At 35.6% G+C, this 15,746-nt stretch overlaps 1 long non-coding RNA gene across 2 annotated transcripts; it reads right to left on the bottom strand.

Annotated features, from left to right (window-relative positions):
* Positions 1-3,400: 3,400 nt before the first annotated feature.
* LOC122140019 lies at positions 3,401-6,815 on the bottom strand. Of its 2 annotated transcripts, XR_006156746.1 has the most exons (4): positions 5,403-6,813; positions 5,208-5,294; positions 4,327-4,539; positions 3,401-3,479 (listed from the first exon to the last, which is right to left on the bottom strand). It is a non-coding gene; the product is annotated as an uncharacterized LOC122140019 (long non-coding RNA). The 2 variants fall into 2 exon arrangements; XR_006156745.1 differs by lacking the exon at positions 3,401-3,479 and having other exon boundaries at positions 4,245-4,539; positions 5,403-6,815.
* Between the last annotated feature and the right edge of the window lie 8,931 nt (positions 6,816-15,746).

Genomic DNA, 15,746 nt, shown 5'->3' on the forward strand with positions numbered 1-15,746 from the left:
GTTACACACTTTTTCATGCGATTGTAACCTTGATAGGTAAACACTTATTTATGGTATGGTATACTGTTTTTTCCCGCCTGTAGATATGTTACTGAGATATGAAAAGCTATACAAGTAAAATGCCATTAAAATTAGCTTTAGTTTCTTTTTAATTTAAGTTATACTTCCAACTCTTAGACCAAACTCTCTCTCTCTGTACACACACACACACACACACACACACACACACACTTTTCTTTTCTTCTTTTATAATTAGATCAAAAACATTTTTTACTCAGAAATTGAGAGTAAATGTCAAAGAAGAAGAAATGGCAAGGAACACATTTAAATAAACATGAAATTTTGAAGCAAAAAAAAATCAATAGTATTTTAAATACTTATAAATGTACTTTAATGATCTTTATTTCATTTGCAACTTTTAAAAATGTTTTTACAGTGCAGTTGGCTCATTTTAAAAACAAGACGTCACTGTTTAATGAGAAGACAAAAGCTTTCGGTTGATACAAATGGCCAGAAAGCTCTGTGTTAGCCTCACTCTTGCGGTCTGAGCTCGTGAGTGCACTGCTCAGTTTGACCTGTAGGAGGTTTCACTGAGTCAGCTTTCAAGTATAAGAGGGAAACCAGAAGATCAGGGTAACCATAAACTGGGCAAGAGGAGACGAAACAATAGCAGAACAGACAGAAAGGATATTCCCTCACATAAAAGAAAATCTAGATTAGATTGAATTGTCTCTCCATTTTTGTTCATACACTCACAGAAATAAAAAAAATAAAAAAAGAGTTCAAACCTTGTCACGCTTTCAAAAATTACTAATACTTTGGGTACTAATATGCACATTTAAGGTACTTATATGTTCCATTTATGGGTAAATATGGTACAAAGATATAACTTTTAGCTTTTGTACCTTATGGTAACTGCTTCTTGTCTAAAGTATTTAGTGCCTGATTTACAGACTCCTTTCCATACACTCCCTACTGTACAGACCTCTCCCAACACTCCCTTGCATCTTATTGGGCTGTGCTTAAATGATTTTATCATTTTAAAAAGATGCACAATGACAGTCACTAGCTGCTGTCCTTGTGCCTGCAAAGTCATCACTTTACATTAATTTTGCAGCACTCTTGAATGAAGTTTTGCTTGCTATTCATTTGCATTTATTTATTCAGCAGTTGTTCCAAGACAAATTCCAAAAAAAGTGAACACAGTGTAATGACAGTGTGATCGTCATCTGTATAAGCACACATATTAGTTATTAATTTCTATCAAGAACCATTGTTATAACATAACATCTCTCATGTATGTTTTATTAAAATTATTATTATTTTATATCACACTCATTTAATTTCAGAATTTCTCTTTTAAAAAGTCAACAGTGTACTTGACACAGTTAGACAGAGATACGGATGCAGGAAAAATTCACACAGCTTTGAAAATACACCAAACTTCAATGTTTTAATTAAAAGGTTGGGTAAATTGTTTCTAACAAAATACTGTTAATAAGGAATAATTAAATAACTGATTAAATGGAAACCTTTATTTGAGAACCAGAACTCTTTCACTCCTAACAGCATCTACAGTAGTGACTTCATTAGGTTGGTTACAACATGGAGACCCAAAAAGTGGTTCCACAACAGTACGTCCTATGCTGATGACATCGGCAGAGCACTGCTCCATTTCCCAAGGCTAAATGGTGACACAAATTGTGTGCCATGTTTTTGGATCATAATTCAAAGGGACTAACCCTGTCTCAAATATGAGGGTCACATTGCCATTAGAGTGAGTGAGAGCGGGACAGGAAATACTTTAAATAATCTGATTACATTCTCTAAGCTATCAGTTTGATGTAATATTATAAGCCTTGTCTTTATGAGTTAGGCTGTTAAACAGAGACCTCATTTGTTGATATTTATTGATTCTTAGTTTGCGCAAACCTTATTTATACTTAATACCTCATTTATACCTTATTTATTTTTAACTGTCAAGCATATGGTCTCCCTTTTTGTAAAGAGCATGATCTCCCAGAGAAGAATGGAGACAACGGAAAGGCCTGCGGACAGTAGAGTCACATGATTAAAGCACTCAGCTGGTGTCCCAGTGAATGGGCAGGAAGTTATGGGGATAAATGCTCTGGGCGAGAAAGCACAATAGCAAAATGCCTATGGACCTGGCTGAATACACAACTCTCATATCTTACGGCTGTTATAAGCACCAAAAAGGAGAATGGATGCCATTCATATACAGTCTTTATGACCCATTTAAGCTTCTTCTTCTATATGTTTCTTCTATATAATGCATTAAAAGAATGACAGTCTATCGTGTTGACTGAAATATTTTTTTTTTTTTTAAGTTTATTGGGATAATTGACAATGCGATCAGTTCTTCTATTTTTCTTTATCCTTGAAAACAGACAAAATGAATTTAAAATGGACTAAACACTTATTAATCTTCTCAAAGGTTTTATAGGCTTTATTTTTTTTTTTTACATAAACCCACAAACACTTAAATGTAACCTATAAATATGTCACATACTGTGTATATTAATGCATAGACTGTATAAATCAATATTGATGGAATGGTCCATTAATTTTATTACACTTCTTAAGATGGATATTTTCCCCCTTTATTTATTTATTTTACACTTCATTTACCTCAGGTATGTAATTCAAAATTGACATTTTATTGACATATATATAATTCAAAATATTAAAAGTAAACTGCTGTGAAATTATGTAAAGAATAAAAATGTTATCATAAAACATTTTTCATAAACAATTATTGGCATCCCTATATGATTCCTCTATGCAAAATCTCTCCATTCAGGTTTCAGTTATTATATATTAATTTAATCTATTTCAGCAGTATCAGTTATTCAGGCCAACAAGTAAAAGTTATGATCCACTTGCTTTCAGATTGAGGTTGCTAAGTGCATTGTCACGGTTCATCTTGTGCGTCACACGTGTGGTGAGGGCTGTGCCTTAATTTCTGCGCAGATGTAAATGTAGGTTTTGTTTCAGTTCTCCTCCACCTACTGTGTTTTTACTTGATTTGAGACAGGATTTGAGTGTATTTTTAGACACAGGAAGTCAAATCATATTAAAATGTAAAATTTTCCACACATTGTGTGCCACTGGATTTATGTGAAATGCTGTACTAGGAGGTGTACGGCTGTTTTAGAAATCCTTATGGTTAATTTGCTATTAAACATAAATACTTAGATGACCAAACTGTTTGTTTAACAAAATGAAAAACGAAAAACAACATTTATGAGTGTGTTATGCAAAAGAACACTTTTCTTTTCAGTAGTCTGGGTTTTGATGGAGATTTTGAGAGCTTGATATGTCTGTTAGGATGTTTTGGTCCTCTGCAGATACTTTCCAAAGTAAACACCACCCATCCAATGGTTCAAGGAACAGCAAGCCCAGACCGCAAAAAGACCTGAAAAGGACAAGACGGGGACCTGGAAATCAGCTTCGTGTATCTGAACAGAGAAAGGGAGGGAGAGAGAATGAAAGGTGAATGTCAGCCTTCTTTCATTAAGAAAATATTTATTTAAAAAAAAAAACATATGAACACACATACACACATTTATCCGTCCAAGAAATGTCTCGAAATCAAGAAAGGCCTTAATTTAAACTACTACAATTACACAACATAAATGATTCAGTTACATAAAACGAGAATCATTATTTTACTGTTTCTTATTGTGCCGCAAGAGCTCTTTCCTGCGAAAATTGACAATAATGTTTGTTTCTATGACGTGCAGCCTAAACTTCACGCGTCACAGGTAAGTCCACTTAAACCAACTTCACGCCACGTTCTCGCGCAAAGTGTGAGAAGCCAATTCTTGGAGCCCATATGCGTCACTGTCACTTTTTCCCGTTTGCGCAAGTTCAAATATAATTTTAACTGTGTAATTCTGCCAAAATGCACCCTGAGACCGCCAGGTGCCGGATGTGTAACGCCCTTTAATCCGACCCTTTAACAGCATTGTGTTCTGCGTCTATTTGTTACCCGGGCCAAAGATGGTTGGGGTCCAGCGGAGTAGATGACGTAGGCATCCGTTAGGTTTACCTCACTAAATGCGTCATATGTATGAAAGTGTCGCCCTCCCATGCGCGCTCTCCTCCCTGATTGACGACTTTAGCGGGTTTCAATCTTCCAAAATGCCTAAAACTAATAAATACAATTATTTAAGCACAAATATTTCACCACGTATATATCTCCATTATATCATAACTAAATATCGTGTCTTGTGTTTAAATGACCATCACTGGGAGATAAAACACTACATAGGTGTGCATGGAGAAACGCATAGACAAACGTACTGGAACCGCCGATGTGGTGCATTCGGGTTGATTGAAGAAGGCGTGTTAATTAAACGGGTGCTGTCCATTGTGCTGAACGGGCTGCTGTCCACTGTGCTGAAACCCACCCGCCGCGGTGAACGCCCTGTACTGCACACACCCACAGTTTGTGGAAGAGATGGGGAAAGAAGGGGTTTTCGTCACAGCGATGATACAGACACAGGTGCTTGTAATCTGGAACATAAAATTGGACATTCAAATATGAATATTAAAATTATTATTTTTTTTTTTTTAATTGGGTGTCCCTTTTAAGAACCCCCTTTCTCCTCTCATTTGAGTGTAGTTGTTTAGGGGTGTGTGCATGTGTGTAATATTCCATTTTATTGCGGGGGTGTTTGCTTCCCATGAATATTTGTAAAAAGGTTCATTGGTTAAATTTTAGTCCACTATGTTGCATAAAATGGGAACGTTTATAATACAATCCTTCTAGTACTTGTTGCTAATGCTTTTGCGCTACCCCGGTGTAGTATTGGACATAAATCGTGTTTCTGGAAACAGATATGGCTGTCTAATTATTGCAATTCTAAACATGCCACTGGCCCACACCTTTAGCTGTTTTAAAAGACACTTATGAATCGGACGGTTAACATATAAGGCATACTCGTAGGCGCCTGTTCCACACCACGAAGTTAAAGCCAAATATTCAGTCACGAGTCAGTATTTGAAAAACATAATTCATTATTTAAAGTAATTTCAAATTATTCCTAGCAAGACTACGAAATGATGCACATTTCAACAGTTGTAACAACACTAAATGGGCTTTAAAAGCCCGCAAATGGACGCAGGGCGAAGCACGCACGTTATAGCTCATTTATAGGCGCTTATAACCGCTGCTCACCTACCCGCTCCATAGAGACCATCTGAAACAGGGTGTTTTCTCCATGTGTTGAGTCCACAGATGAAGACAGAACATGCATCAGACTGTCTGTCTGAAAGTAAGAAATACATTATCAATGCTTCTACCAAGCCCCATTAAAGAAGACGAGACAAGACAACGCGGATCCGTGAGCGTTAAAGAAAATCCATGTCAGACTTACCGTGTGAGCGATGCTTCAAGCAAGACGAGATCTTTTTTTTCCTTTTGGTTTTATAATAATTCCATAAAATGCAAATGTGCTCCTCTCAAATGGATATGTGAGAAACACATACTGGTGTTTTGGTACATTTTAAACTAATCCATTTTGTCCTTTCCGCGTTTCTGGAAAATACTGCAAAATCTAATGGAAGCGCTCAATTCCTCCAGTCTGCTGTTGACCTGCATTGACGTCATTGCGTCATTAGGTTTCCCCTGGAAACACAGGCGTTCCAAAAATAGTAACACATTAATTCAACTCTGGCTGAGGGTTGGCGCGAGCGACTATTTGTATCAATCCATAATATTCTGATTCGCGCCCTCCCCCCTACATTGTCTTCTTCTTTTTTATTATTCTTCCTCCTCTTTTTCTCCATCCTCCTTTTCTTCTTCAGAGCTTTAAAGCTCCCAAGGACGAGTGGCGCACGAGCATGCACGACTTTACGACTATTTTAAGGAGCTGGCAAGGTTACATAAATATCAAAGTGAGGGACAGAGCAGAGGAGAGGGTTTGTTTTATTCCCGTCCGCAATCAAAAAAGGGTAGTAAGAGCAGAAACAGCGCCACGAGGACAAAAATAGAAAGTGCCGAGCGCGAGCAGTCATCTGTCTGGGGAGCTCTACTAAAGAAAGCGTACAGAACAGAAACAAAGGAAATGGTGGTGCTAATATTGCTACATGTATCTTGATTAAACGCATTCCCCCCCGCAAACAAACACTTGATATTAAAATTTTTATCGGGTTTGCAATGGTTTGATCACCATTACATTATTTTCCATATCCGCAACCATCATCGACTGAGTGTTGTATAGAGAGAACGCAGCCATTCACTTACTCCATATTCATTCATTTATTCATTCATTCATTCAACTGCTCCATTGTAACGCATATCTGATGCTATCGCTGTGGATTCACACCAAATCAGATATAAAATCTGTTTGTCCGTGACCGAAACGCAGCAGGCTGCACTTGAGCGCTGTGTTCTGCCCATGAGCAACCATTTGCTCCGCACGAAGCATTAATTCATTAATGAAATGCATCGGCCACTCCCTTTTTGAAATGATATCTTTCACTGTGTGTACGTGTTGATGCTGACAGAAGCTTATGCCCGTGAGCGTACGCGTAAGCTGCAATAAAACAACGGAGAGATGCAGAGCTGCACAGGCGCTTAAGTCTTATGGTCTGTGTCACTGCTCACGACTACAGAAAAGACTTAAAAACGAGTCTGAACATAATCATGTTTGAATTGAGTGTGTGTGTGGCTGTGGATTGATTAGTGATTAGATGGAAAAACTGAAAACAAATGTTCATTCCACTGCAAAAATAAAATTCATTAATTCAATGCAAAGTGAAACATTTTATATACATTATTTGTAATAATGTGAATGGCTGCTCTAAAATGTGGGTTTAATAATGTGAAAGAGACATCTCTCGTGCGTGTTTTAGGCAAAGATGTCTAATGATATATATATATATATATATATATATATATATATATATATATATATATATATATATATATATATGATATGGGTGCAGAAAAGCTAATGTTTATAAGGTGTTTTTTAGGTGAAGAGAACATTTTATATGCTGTTGCTCTGCTAACAGATTTAGTTTTCAGCTTGATGGTTGGAAGGAAAATGTTGCAGTTTTATATTGAGTAAAAATGGCCACGGGAAAAAGTATTTGGATATTTATGACACACTTAATTTGTAATCTGTGCAATGATGCATTTTAATCAAACAAAATAGAATAAAAAAAAGAAAAAGAAGAAGAAAAAATATATAGCACAAGCATACTTTTAAAGCAACAGTTTACAAAAAATAAATTTTCTTTAAACTATAAACCAATACATATACTGTTCAGAATTAAGACATTATTATTATTATTATTATTATTATTAGTAGTAGTAGTTGTAGTGTTCTTTTGATTTGTTAAACTCTTTTTATTGCAGTTTTTTCTTTAGCAACCTAGTACAATCTCTTCAGTAAAAAATGTTTAAATTAAAATTTAAATTTAAAATTTAAAATTTAAATTTAAATGTATGCATTTAGCAGACGCTTTTATCCAAAGCGACTTACAGTGTATTCAATTTTTACCTATCATGTAAAAAAATGCTAAATTACAATCATGTAACAAACATGTAGTGGAGGTAGCCTATATAAAAATAATTTTGCTTAATGCTTTAACCTGCAGTTACAAACGCATAAATAATGTTTTGATATTTTAATCCTAAAACCTTGAATACCGATATTTGAAATTATTTTTAAATGTATATAAAATGTACTTTAAAATGTGAAATTAAAACCGCCAGTAGGTGGCAGCAAGTCACTGCTAATAAGTGAGTCATTGCGATTGAACCGAATCATTCAAACGGTTGATTCATTCAGGAACGAATCAACATCATGTTTTTCAGAGACGCAAAACAGTGCTGTGGCTTTGTTTGGAACCATTTTTGTTGGCGAAATAGAGCAAAACATAGGCAATATGGTGACTAAAACGTAAGTCTCTTAATATTAACTTCTTGTTTATTGAACTGTTGTATAAAATCAATATCACATTTGTGATTTTTTTGCGAAAAAAAAATGGCACTCTTCGTGTGATATTGATCAACTATATGAAATGATATAAATATATAGCCTACATTTTCTGCCCCATATCTTGAGTTTTGGGAGCTTTCTAAATACATTTTATTATACTGAATCATGCAATGAAAGAACACTCTAAATGCGCATTCAGTCTATAGTGTTTAAGCACTCATAACTCCTCCTATAATCAATGAAGCGGTCCATACACGGTATAATAAATGAATCTCTAACTTACATCATACGGTCATCGGCACTTTGTTGCTTTAGATGAGAGAATTCGCGAGTTTCAGTCTGAACAAAACTCTGGGGTTACAGCGATGACTAATCTCAACGCCTCTGATTGGCTACTGCATTCCTAAGCTCAACAGAGTCGTGTGTGATTGGTTATAATAAGCAACGCTGCAAAAACGCGTAAAAATAAAATATGTAACATAAGCAGGTCAAATTTTAATTCAGCAATCAAAACTTAATTTTAAGTATTAACGTTTTATTGAAAAACCAGGGGACCCCCTCCAAGTATATATTTTTTTGGGTGTTATGGGGGTCCCTCAATGCTTATGGGAGGTCTGGGACCCCTCCATGCCCCCCACCTCCAAACGTCAATTCGAACACTGCTCTTTACATTAGGGGTTCCCAACCACATTCCTGGAGCCCCCTAAAAGTTGTGGCTGAATCCGAAATCGCCCCTATACCCTTATTCACTATTATGCCACTAATACAGTTCACTTGGAGTAAATGAAAACGAGTGAGTGAATTCAGACATGTAGTTGTTTAATAATCATTTGAAACTGGCAAACTGGCAGCTCCAGTAGCAAGAAGGATCTATCTTTGAACTCCATCATGGAAATTATGTAAAACGCTAATTAAACAATTTAATAATCAATTTACACAGGTTGGGAACCACTGCTTTACATGATAGTCAGTGTCAGTAGGTTCTTCTCTTTTAACTTTAATGCCATCTACTGGTAAAAGAGAGCAACTGCAGATGTAGATAACTGCAAAAGAACTCCCCAAAAGAGCATGCCAGAAACAAACTCTTGTAAAATGTGACGATGCGGCAAAGGATAGGAAGGATCAGAATAAATTACAGACTTCCTCTAATTTCAGTTTAGAGTTTTGATTGGTGTTAGTCAATAAAATCTGCTGTTTGAACTTTTTGTATTGACAACACTCTAATTAAAGTTTCAGGCAACTGCTTACTTGACTACGGTTTAATGTAAATATGTTACTAAGTTACTTTGACAAATACTTTTGATGAATTTGAATGTTTGTTAGCTCAACAATACGACATTCAGTGATATTAATGGAATAGCGCCACCCAAAACTGTAAATTATTTTATTTACTTCAGTATTTAGTTTTTTTGAAACATGTACGACTGACTTTTTTTTTTTTTTGTGGAACACAAAAGTAGATGTTTAGCAGAATATCCAAGCTGCTCTTTTCTGTAAAGTGAGAGGAGCAAACTGTGACCAAGACTGCAAGATTTTCATGGCCAGATTTTCATTTAATAATGACTAAAATTCACTCCTCACTCAATTAGGCTTCAGAAGGCTTGGAATATAGTGCATAAGCACGGACTACTTATATGCTGCTTTCTCTGAGCTTGCCATCACTCATCCTCATTCACTTTCACTGTTTGGAAGAAAGACGTTTAGGAATTCTGCTCAGAAAGATAGCCATAGGGGTTTGGTATAACATGAGGGTAAGTAAATGATGGTAGAGCATTCATTTCTCATTTGGTAACTATATCCTTTCAGTGTCATTTCAACTCCACACATCAGCTGTTGTCTGCAGTATTTGTTCATTTATGATGGGCACTGAAGTTAGAGATTAGTAATGTCTATTCCCAACATCATCTGCTGCTTAGATACACTGAAAAACAGATTTTTTTTTTTTTTTTTTGGTGAAATACTGACTTTGTTTAACGAGATGGAGAAAGCCGAAATCCAACTTGCTCACAGTGCTGCTATGCAAAGGCTAAACGTAGTAACTACACAGTCAAAATTCACTTATATCTGGTCTTTTAGATTATATTATATTATATAATAATTATAGATTACATTATATTTATTATATTATTTTTTACACACATTATATATATATATATTTAAAAAATTTAGATGAACAAATTTTCTTTTATAGTGGTCCTAGATCAGTAGTAATTAGTAACATTAACTGTGCCTGTGTATGAAAAGGAAAGGGACCCTATTTACCAATATGTTTAAGGTGAAAAGGGGAACTAAGGATAAATTCAGTTCAAAGGAGTTAGTATGAGTTTTAGTTATGCCTATTTGGCAATGCTATGAGACTGAATTGGTCAGAGCCAATTCTCGGCTGAACTCCAGTTGAACTCGGTCAAAATGTTATATTCATCCAATAAAAGTATTTAAATTAAGGGCACATGGAATGTGAATGTTCTGCATCCATTAAGTGTTCTCATGGAAATCAAATGTGAAAAAAGAAGGAAAAAAGAAAAATGTGAATCTCTCTTTAAAACAGAATCTTTCTTCAGTCACTCTCCAGCAGTCAGATGTTATTTGAACACCAGGGGGCAGAAGAGGTCATTAAGCAATGAGAATGCATTTTTTTCTTTTTTTTTTTTTTTACCGTTAATGCCAACTTAGTCTTCTCTTCACCGACCCTGTACTTTTTCTGCTTCAGTGCATGGAGGCATCAATGTGTGTGTGTGTGTGTCTGTGTAAGAGAGAGCTACATGCCTGCACATGCAACTATTATTAGCAGCATATTTTGCAAACCAATAAACAAAAATATAAAAAATGTGTTTACACAGAATTTGCTAATTAATGATCAATACAATGAATAGTTTGTAGTGTGCAAGTATATATACCTTGTTTCTTTCTCTTTTGCAACTGCTTTGTGGTTGTTAGTTGCTTTAGTAACACCATTATTTATGTTGCCATTTATTTGAGCAAAATCCATTTATGTATAGAAAAATTCAAGAGACTCACAAACAACTTGAAAGGAAAATAAATCTCAGTTGATCACTTCTGATTGCATTAGGGTTTGAGTGGGACTGTTATCAAAAACCTCTGTAGAAAAACCTTCAAAGATGCTTCATGAAAGCAGAGAAAGCAAGTGAAATTGAGAGAATGAGATATGGGTTTGAGAGCATTAGAAGAAAAAAAAAACAGTGAAGGAGGAAAATACAGAGAGTGAGAATGCTAGCTTAACAGTTCTGTTATAGCGTTCCTCAGCTCTAAGATCTGTGCAGGCTAATGATCTTGCTGGTCTTCAGGTGAAATCAGAACACTTACGACACAGAACAGCATCTTCAAGGTCTGCTTTGGCCTCTCTTTTATCATTTATTTATTAATGTTAGTTGCTGGATTAGAGAGAAAAGGTCTCAGGGAACCAAAGACTGCAGCGCATCTGCCCTTGATATGACATTGAAGGGAAAGGTGAAGCAATGTGATCAGGATTGTTTGCTTCTGATAAAAGTGTTATTTGTTTCTTAACCTCTTTACAACGTGATTAAATCAAGATGAAAAACAAACTAATGCATAATTTCAAAACTTTTCTGTTTAGAATAAAGATTCAACAATTTAAAAATATGTAAAAAAAAAAAAATCAGCATACACTAAAGGCAATACTAATGATATTATACACTAATAAATATTATAATAATAATAATTCTGATAATTTTATTTAGTCTATCAATAATTATATTCTTGTCATGAAATGTGATCCATACATGTTTTTGACAAGTGAGATTTACTATAAATCATAATACTACTGATTACTGATGATTATTTTGTTAATATGGCAGAAGGGATGTGGTTTAGTATTAAACCAGGGGAATAGTCATGTTTGGTGTCATTATAAATGTTTTACATTCAGTAATTATTCAGTCCAACACATCTTACAAATGCCTCGTTATTTAGAGCACACAGCTTTTCTCGTATGAAGTATTGATTACCCAGCATGTGTGTTACAGAGGTGTGTACAGTAATCCTCCAGGGCTCTCCGTGCACAGCTGAACACTCGGTGTGTGAGTCAAGTCAACCCTGTGTAACACACACTCTGCCCTGAGTAACACACCCGCTATGCGAGACCTGATGTGACATATTCAGAGGCTGTGGCAGCAAAGAACTTGTGTGTGTGTGTATTCATGAAACTCTGCAAGTTTGGGCATTTGTGATGCAGTGCGTATACGTGTGCGCGTACAAAGGAGACACAGGGAGTCTATGATCTGAGCTTGCGGGTTGAAGTGTGAGAGTGTGTGTGATGGAGAGAGAGATTGCTTTAGACAGGTATTAAAGTGTAATAGGTTACGTCACGTCGCCTGCTCTGTCTCCTGTTGTTAGTGTCAGCTTTGCCCTCTTTGGTGGCAGTCGTCGCAGGCAACCCCGTCTCCCCTGCGGGCCTTCTGAAAAAATTTACATCTAATGGAAATGTCAGCGTGTCCTGACTGCCACTCCAAACTAAACAAGCCTTCTCCTCCTTTGCACCTATATAACAGCAGCTCTCTCTTTTTGCATATTACGTACATTTATGGCTACCCGGCTCTTCCCAAACTTTTCAGGCCTCTGTCCAAGCTGTTGGGCTGGTGTACGGTTCATCTGTGTTTTCTCTGCAGTGATGCAGTCGGCCGTTATGTATATTTACAAGCTTGTGTTTGGATGCGTGCAGCCCACAATACTTCATTAACTCAATCTAAATGGGTTTGTCTCCTTTAATCCCATATTATGACTGTTGATGGTTATAATTTGTTTTTTCATCATTTCCTCACCGCTGCATTCCAGATCTCTCCATTAGTGTGCGCTCCATTATAAATTGTATTTATAAAATTTCACATTTAATTCAATGTGTTACCATATCTTTGTAATTGTTTGTTAAATTAGTTGCAATTTCCAAGAGTATAGGATGTACTTTTTTTGAACAATTTCTACTCAGAAATTATTAGTAAATTTATACTAAGTTTATACTGTTTAGTATTCATTAAAAAAAGAACTTCCAAAATTCTATGTTTGAAAATAAATCTGCATTCAATCAAGAGCTACAGAGCTGCTGTTGGTCAAACCGTCCATCCATCCATCTATCTTTCTGTTCTTTCTTTCATTAATTCGTTCATTTTTTTTAATTGACAATGACAACGTTTACAGCAGAGGCACTCAGTTCTGCTCCTGTGGAGATTTATCCTTCCTGCAGCATTTAAATCCAGCTCTAATCAAACATGCTTGAATCAGCTAATCAGTGTCTTTGGGTTCACTTGTAAATTACCGCCAGGTGTGTTTGAGTGACGTTAAAACTAAACTTTATTGCAGTTGATTTTAAAGAACAGGGTCCCTGCATCAGACTTTGCAACACATTCAAACTTAAAGTCTTACTGTTAACCAGGAGGAATCTGATGAAACTGCCTGAAGGCGTCTGCATCAAAATGAAGACTGATGGTAGCATACAGGACAACCTCTATTTGTGCACCTTTTTACCTCAACACTTAAGCTCTTTCTCGTCCCCTGTGGTCAGTGAATGAATGGAGTCTGGTGGTTCAATTACAGTGCAGTACAAGGTCACTTTCTGAAACCTTCACATTCACTGTCACTCAGTACTCAAGTTCATTCAAAACATTCACCTGAACTGAAAAATCCATTGCGATGTTCAAAAATTTGAAGGATTTTTGAAGGAGTATTGTGTTCTCACTATGGCTTGCATAAATTGATTTTTTAAAATTATTGTTTCCACTTGTATTATTCTCATTAAAAGTAATTTGGATAAAAGCATCAGCCAACTGAAAAAATGCAAATTTATGTAGAATCCTGCTTTCAGTATGAACAGAAAATTTACCTGTCACTGTAATCTTGTTCCATCACACCTTGTTAGGACACAATATTAGTTTGGGTGGAAGATTTAGGTTTGAAAAAAAGAGTTGACATTTTGGCTTAATGAGCTGAAGGTGCAACACTCACTCTTCAAAGGCTTAATGAAATAATGAGAATTGTATGGGTAGTTTGAGATTAGATCTTGTGCAGTGATGGATATTTTACATAAAAAGGTTCAGAATAGATTTTTTTAAAAACACATTTATATGCTAACCATGAAAAGCCTCTGCCCACACTGCGTCATCTATATACATATTCCGGACTCTGCAGAACCATATCTGTCCTTAAATGCTCAGGCATTCATTGTTTATATACAGCGAAGATATACTAGATGCTTCAAATCCTGAAAAGTCCAAAAATTCTTCAGATTGTAACATGAGCCGCAGAGAGCAGCCAGAACCACAGAATAACATCTTGACTGCTCAAATCATAAGACTTTCAGCATTTTCAAATAGATTTAGTGATGCTATTAGATAATATTGCCATTAAAATCTTAAATATGACTCCTTTCTTCATGTAATGTTTGTAATTATTCTCAAGGGGCAACTCCTGATGACCATTTTTAAACATATAATATTATAATAAAAGGAAATATTTAATGTAGCACTCCCAAAATCACTTTTTCTTCATAGAGTTGCATGTGGGCCTGCAGTTTTATTTACAGCAAGCTTATGCATAAGAGTACCCATATATTTAATTCTTGTCTTCCTTTGACTGTCAAGGATATGATTAAAGGTAGACCTGCAGAAATAATGATCTTCTATGAGATCCACAGAAAAGCAAATATACCTCACTAGTAGCTGATGGAAAAGAGCGCTAGAACATAATCAAAGAGAAAGTTATTCATCTCTTTATCAGCTCTAATGATCAATGGTTTGTAATAGCCTGGATTTGCACATCGGCTGAAGATCTTTTTTTTATCGCTCCTCTTTAATGTGTAAAAATAATTACAGCATGGAGAAGAAGAAGAAAAAAAGGCTTTACTTTCAATTAGCCATGATCTCATTCAAACCAACAGTTGGTCAGGAGAGAATGAGAGAGTAAGAAAGACTGGTGGTATGCTGTGCTTGCTGATCTTTCACTCTGAAAATACTCATCCAATGAGAAAGAGAATAAGCAATTGCATCATCTCAGGAGTTGAGAAGGGGAAACTGAGGAACATGGACCTAGTTTTGGCCTTCCATAATGTGTCTTATCATACAAATATGTAAAGCAAGATAACTTGTGCTTGGGTAGTTGACATGATGTCAAGTGACAGTTTGCTGTGTGAATAACAATGCTATGCAATGCTTTATCTAAAACCAGTGCAATTTTTTTTTTATTATATATGTAGTGTAATAATAACATAAAATGTAATTTTAAAAAATAGAATTAGATTGTAAAATAGAAGCATATATAACCATTTTTATAACTGATATATTATAGAATTAAACTTTGTAATAATTTAAAAGAAATAGTTATTTATAGCATTTATGTTATTTGTTAATTAACATATCTGATCGACTGCAGAAAATGGACAAGACTAATGTGTTCTAGTTCAGGCGTCTCATATGTTCATAATATTATAATATACAGTGAGTACTTTTAATGTGACAAACTGGGCATATTTTGAGAAATTGTTTAGCTGTGTTAAGTAGTGGGTGAAATAAGATTTACAAGGTATTTATTTCTACTAATTCCTGAAGAGTCCAGACGCTCACATTCATTTCAATCTATATGCATACAGTTAACACATAAGCACCTATCCCCGTTCCTGTAGCAACCCACAATGTCACAGCCCATGGTCTCTGCAGTGGGTCCATTTCTAAAGTCTGAAGTCAGCCTCCCCCCCAACCCACCCTCTCTCCTTTTACTTTCTCTTCTTTTGTAGCTGAGCCAGGA

Source organism: Cyprinus carpio, chromosome A4 (assembly GCF_018340385.1).
Source record: "Cyprinus carpio isolate SPL01 chromosome A4, ASM1834038v1, whole genome shotgun sequence".
NCBI lineage: Eukaryota > Metazoa > Chordata > Actinopteri > Cypriniformes > Cyprinidae > Cyprinus > Cyprinus carpio.